This window comes from Misgurnus anguillicaudatus, chromosome 22 (assembly GCF_027580225.2).
Source record: "Misgurnus anguillicaudatus chromosome 22, ASM2758022v2, whole genome shotgun sequence".
Lineage (NCBI taxonomy): Eukaryota > Metazoa > Chordata > Actinopteri > Cypriniformes > Cobitidae > Misgurnus > Misgurnus anguillicaudatus.
The window spans coordinates 45,780,306-45,787,323 of NC_073358.2; positions in this window are offsets into that span (position 1 = coordinate 45,780,306).

The following is a 7,018-nucleotide window of genomic DNA, read 5'->3' on the forward strand; positions in this document are numbered from 1 at the left end:
TTACAATATAGATCATTTATTATAACATGTTAAAATTGCCACTTTGTAGGTGTGATCAAAATTGTGCCATTTTTGGGTGTGTCCTTTTAAATGCAAATGAGGTGATCTCTGTACTAAATTGCAGTGCTGTGGTTGGATAGTGCAGATTAAGGGGCGGTATTATCCCCTTCTGACATAACAAGGGGAGCCAAATTTCAATTACCTATTTTTTCACATGCTTGCAGTTGATCTTTTTCACATTTTTTCACTTAAACATGGAAAAGTCAGATTTTCGTGATATGTCCCCTTTAATATATCTTAATTTAACACACAGTGCTACAAACGTAGAGCATTGCATTAGCAGCACAAAGTTTTGGGGGTTCAATCCCAGGGAACACACATACTGATGTATACCTTGTAATGCACTGTAGGTCGCTTTTGATAAAAGCATCTGCCAAATGCATAATGATTGTGAATATGACAATACAAATCACATATACACTCTGCTGGGTTATTTTCAACCCGGCATTGGGTCAAAAAGGGAAAATCCCATCGGCGGGGTTGTAATTTAACCCTGTTATTTTAACACATTGGGTCAAATTAAAAAAAAAAAATTGGCTTAACTGTAACCCAGCTGCTGGGCTTGTCCCTTTTTGACCCAACGCTGGGTTGAAAATAACCCAGCATTTTTTTTTTTTTTTTTTTTTTGAGTATATGCTTACAAACATTTCTAGCATACACACATGAATCTCTCTCTGTGCAGAATGGATTGATTTTGCAAGTTTCATCTGTCACTCCACTGAAAACACATAAAGGAGAATGTTCTGTCATCTCTGGATCTGTTTTGGCCGTGTGCCTGGACCACTGTCAGAGCCTGTGCTGCCGTCCGGCCTCTGAGAACTGCAATGGGCTGCTGTTTGGAAATGGCTTTACAGCTGTCAGGTCTCATGACACCCGTCACCTCAGCACGCTCAGCTCAGAGGAGAGCGGGATTATTGAAAAGGCCTGAAAATTCCTTTTGAGAGAAATAGGTTTTGTCACAAAAGGAAAGTTCAGATGAGACGGGCTGTCAGTCCGTCATGTTTTAGATTGGAAAAACATGACATTATTCAAAAGCTTTTTATCAAGTCATAAAACTTGTCATCACCTGTCTCGCTGACATTTCACAATACTGTATATCATGAGATCCACAGTTGGTACAGATGTTACTGACTGTAAAAAAGCAACATTATATTTACAAAACATTTCCTCTTCATATTTGTTGTTTGTTGAAATGCACCATGGTAACTATAGATTTCACACAGTTTTTTACTGTATATGGTTACCATAAATGTAAACCGTAAAGATGTTGTTAAAAGTTGACAGTTGTGTTGGATATTTTATGACAATTATAATTGTTAGGTACCAAATTGTATTTATTGTGATTTTACAATATTAAATATGGGTTCGCTTAGCATCTTGCTAAGGTAAAACAAAAGACAAACTTTATATATATATTAGGGCTGACAAAAGATTAATACCTTTTGCATAATTTATGTGTGTGCACTGTGTAATTAATGTATATATATATATAAATACACACACATCAATTTTTGTATTTAAGAAACATTAACATGTATATTTATATATATTTTGATATATTTCATATTATAAATATAAAAAATATATACCTTAATAAATGTTTTCTTAAAATGTATGTATGTATTTATATATACGTTATATATACACATATTGCACACACATATATTTTGCAAACACAAACTTTTATTTTGTATCTGATTAATCGCGATTATTCTTTTGTCAGCCCTTGAAAATATATATATATATATATATATATATATATATATATATATATATATATATATATATATATATATATATATATATATATATATATATATATATATATATATATATAATAAAAAATATTAGGTTTATACAGCTTTAATAGCATAATACATAAAAAAGCACATTACGGATGTATTAATATTTTTTTTTAATATTACGTTTAAATACAGCTTTAATAGCATAATACATAAAAAAGCACATTACGGATGTATTAATATTTTTTTAAAAATATTACGTTTATATACAGCTTTAATAGCATAATACATAAAAAAGCACATTACGGATGTATTAATATTTTTTAATACACCGTGCAGTTGCACGTGCACAGCGCAAAGGACCTTGGGAGTGAAGTGTTCATCAGTTAAACCCTACCACGCTTGTTTTGAGGCGCACTTTGATGTGGTTGTTTTTGAGCCTTTTGGTTTAAAACCACCTTACAACATGACCGCCTTCCTTTGAAGTCACCTTCGGTGTCATTCACGTCGTTTGAAACACTTCCGCGAGTGTAACTCCTCGCGCCATTCTGTAGCAGGTGTAAGTTAAACGTGCAGTCTGTTTAGTTAATATTTACTTGAACTTTATTAAGTTTTTAGACTAATGGGTTTGGATAATAAACCTGGTGGATAAGATAGTAAACCATGCGCAATAAATCTGGTGCATAATAAACCATATAATGTACAGACCGCGTGGGGGCTGGCACATAGGACACGCGCACAGCAACACGTTGACAACCACCCAGCGCAGGGCGGGGGTAAGGAAACGTTTTAATATTATTATTACAGTAGACGTTAGTCTTATTACCTTTTCAAATGGTCTTGGATTAATTTATACATTTTCAATTCCCCGAATAATCATTACTATTAGTTACTCTAATTCTATCTGTTTCCTAAGGCCTGAGAATCAAAACACGGAACACGTCCCACATCGCAGGCCACTTGACTGACTAAGCTTGTTGTCATTGTATGAGAGATTCCCGGGCTAGTAAAAACAGAAGACACGGCCCTTCTCTTAAGCAGGGTTGCTCCTGTGATTGTCAGGTTAGTAAAAAATCAAACGCTCCCGTGTTTCAACACCTTAACACGAGACGCTGAGAAGTTGTAAAGAACACGACAGCTCATCCTCACAGGTGTCATGCCGTTACATGGCGGTGCACGTTCGTGGTGTTGCAGTAAATGGACTCAAATTAGTCCTAATAGAGGCTTGTATTGTGAGGATAGAAGCAATTATGGTATTTTTCTGTTATGAAGAAATGGCGTGTTATTAAGGACAGAACATGATGTCATACGTATACATGTGTGTGGGATTTGATAACTTTGTGGAAAACCCCAATATTCTAAAATTAGAAGCTAAGATGCTTATTTTACTTTAGTTAGAAAGCCCTCCGACTTTTTTCTTCCCATGTGTTCTAGAAAGAAAAAGAGAGAGGAAAAAGGCCTGAGTTAAAGTGAGTGACAGTTTGCCAGCATGGTCTTGTTTGATGTGTAGAAGAAAAGGAATGGACCTGTCAGGTTCTATGAGGCACAAATAGCTGAATTTGACATACCGCTAACCACACAAGATTTAGGTTCAACAACCCTGCTGGTTTTAGGACGGCTTTGTTTGGTTTTTCCCTTTAGATTTTTGCTCTTACATTTTCTTTTATGTAACTATAGTTATTTTTTGGCTTGCTAGGAGATCATGGTTGTCTTGTCATGTTATTGTTTGGGATATGTGACATGCCACTTAATTGAGCAAATTAATATTAATCTTATTCATCAAGAAACGATCATAAAAGAATCATGAATCAATAACAACAGAGTCCTTCTGAAGTAGATTTTTTTTTAATAAAAAGCAAAATAAATAACCACACAGCAAAACAAAAAGTCCAGTGTTAAATTAACTCTCAGAAAGTTGATTTTAACACTTTTCAGAGTTTATATAGCTCCACACTTATCAGCGTTAAATGAAAACTTTCAAGATGGTACAATTTTAACACTAAGCTAGAGTTCTTTGACTTACAAAAGTGTTAAAGGGGTCATATTATGAGATTTTTTTAAAGGTTTAAAATAAGTCGTTGATGTTCCTAGAGTGCATATGTGAAGTTTTAGCTCAAAATACCCCACCGATAATTTATCATAGCATGTTAAAGAGCAACTATCCTCCAATTCACGTATTTACTTTTCCCTAGTCGATATGCAAAAGGTACATACACCAAAGTAAACAATGACGCGAGATATCGTTTCCAGCGTAAATTTCTTTTCTTGGACTACAACAAACACACAGATTGTAGGCAACAGTTTACTTCCTGGGCTTGTTGACATAGACAAGACCGACATTATCGACATTATTATTGTAATACCACCCATTTGGACTCACAGCCTGTAAGTTAACTCCTGTCAGCATCGCATTGTGAGCAAATCTTTCAAACGTGGTAAGGAGGGTCACATTTCTGGCTGACGTCAGAGGTATTCAGGACCATCGCAACGTACAGATTAGCTGCCCAATCAGGGACACAGCGCTTTTCAGATCGATGAGTTTTTTACAAAATCAATGCGTTTGAGGAAGAGCTACAAAAATGTACGGTATATGGAAAATAATGTTTTTTTTTTACCATAAACCACGCGAACATATTGTATTATACCAAATACACAAAATAACGTTGGTTTTTAGCAATGAAACAGGTGCACTTTAAAATTGCAAGTTTGTAGATACAAGCAAAAATAAGTCATTCTTAGGTGTGCACTTTATAATGCAAATGAGCTTATGAAATGCAAACACTGATCGCAATGATGGTGACTGTAAATGAAACGTCAACAAACTTTACAAGTAAGATGTAAAATGCAATTTTAGGTTTCAAAGTGTTAATGTAGTGCCTTATTTAACTATAATAAGTGAAAAATCGAATTGAGTAATATTTGTTTTTATACGATTAGTCGATTAATAAAATAATAATCGGCCGATTAATCGATTATGAATATATAAAATAATCGTTAGTTACAGCCCTAATTCAGGCATTAAAATTAAACATTCATGAATTCACCAGAGATTATATTTGGCAGTATGTTTTATCGTTTATCAGATGAAAAAACCATTCATTGCATCTTTATCGTTATAGTTGTGCTGTAAACTCTGCTATTCTCTTAAATTTTGAACTTTTTAAATTTATTTTGTTATTGTTTTCATTCATAGTATGAACAGCCCTTCATGTTCACTCTTGCACTCTCAAACGTTTTTAGTGAAATTGACACATCAGTGGTAATTCACACAATTAGGACATGTGTAAACAGACAACCTCTGGTGATAAAGGCATTTCCCTATGCAAATTTCGTATAAGATTCTTGTTTTGTGAACTTCGACATGCAAATTCACATTTTGCTTAGTTTAGCAGTGACTTGTGTGTGGTATGGTTCTTCGCACATCCAAACCAAATATTTTAAACGAACAAAGCCGAGCTAAACATGAACAACATGTTGCTAAGTGTTCTGTTGTATACCACTGCACTTTGTCTAGCTGTCTAGCATGTAGTGTGCTATGACTTTTGTTCTTAGCATACCTTCATTGTCTTAATGTTGTATTTTTCATTTTTAAACTACACTTTCATTCCTGACTGGCTGTGACTCTGACACAATAACAATGCCAAGCAACACGTTTTGTCGGTACGCAGATTTAGAGCAATAGAAACCGTATGTTCTCGAGGAATCTCTGGCACGGCTTCTTTGCAGGAACTTGATCCAGGGGCCAATGCCTGTGTTAAACCGCTCTGTTAGGTGTTAGAAAATTCAGACAGGGTTCTTTGTAGTCTTTGCGTGGTACCATTGCGCATTAGACGTGGCAAACGCGTAGAAGACAAATTGTCACCTTACCATATTGTGCTATTCGGCACTTGATCACGTACGCCCGAGCTAAAATATAAGAACATTTTACACTGTCAAAAGACATTGGAGCCATAATGACCCATGAGAATGTCTGATTTTGCATCGTTGTACAGGAATGAGTACGAGTCTGGCATAGCTGTTGGCATCCACTGCCACTCATTAACGGGTCACGGCCTGGTCAGCCAAACCGCCCACCTCAACTTTTCTCTTTTCCACATCCAGTTCACTCTACATACGTTCAGTAAATACTGTAAAGGTTATAACTTTTTTTATACTCCCTTTTCCCTCTAAGGGGCGAATAAAGGCTCTTTCTTTTAGGGCACTGATGGTTTGGCATGAAGGCAGTCAGGTTGGAGTGCTGGGTCAAAGAGCTCTGTGTCCATAGCGGGGGCTATGAGCTCATGCTAGCTGAGGGGCCCAAGGCCCACGCTGGGCCCGCACACTTGTGCTTATGTGTGCTCGCCGGGTCATGGCTATAGCAGCTGCTCTCTCTCATATCTCTACTAATGGAGGGATTAATTTCTTTGTGACCTCATCAGCTTTACTTTACAGCCATCCTCTCAGCTCAAGGGCTATGTATTCGCCCCCCCTTCCCGCTTTATCATGCAGGGCATTTTCTTGGACTGTTTTCAATCCCCTTTTTTCATTTTTGTTAATTCTTGGCTTATGCTTGTTCCTAATAATATTTTGGCTATAGGAAATCCAAAGCAAAGCTTCAAGGTATGTGAAAACTGTAAATGCGTAGAGATTACCCTTACCATGATTATAATAATGGCCAATTGCATGCAAATGTCAACCTTATTATGAAAAGTAGTTTTTACCCAAAGTTTTTTACATTATAGCAGATGTCAATATTTAGTGGTTTAAACACCCATGCAAAGTCTCTGTTAAAGTTTTAAAAGCCAATTTAGCCAGTAAAGAATTGTTTTGTCAATAATAAAGAAATGTCTGATCCATAACATTGTTTCTTACTCATAAATGCGCATACAAAAATGTAAAGGGGACATATTATGAAAATATGCCTTTTTCCATGTTTCCATTTTTCCCAGTAACTTAGTTTTGGTAAACCACTCTCTGCAAGCATGTGAAAAAAATAGATAATTGAAATTTTGATCCCCGGGGATAATACCGCCCCTTAACTTGCACTATCCAACCACGGCACTGCCATTTAGTCCAGAGATCAGCTCATTTGCATTTAAAAGGACACACCCAAAAATTGCATGTTTGCACCTGCAAAGTGGCAATTTAACATGTTATAATAAATTATATGTGGGATATTTTGTGCTGTCTTCCGGTAAACTTCGCAAAGAGTAAATGACAACAAAGTCCTTTTAAAG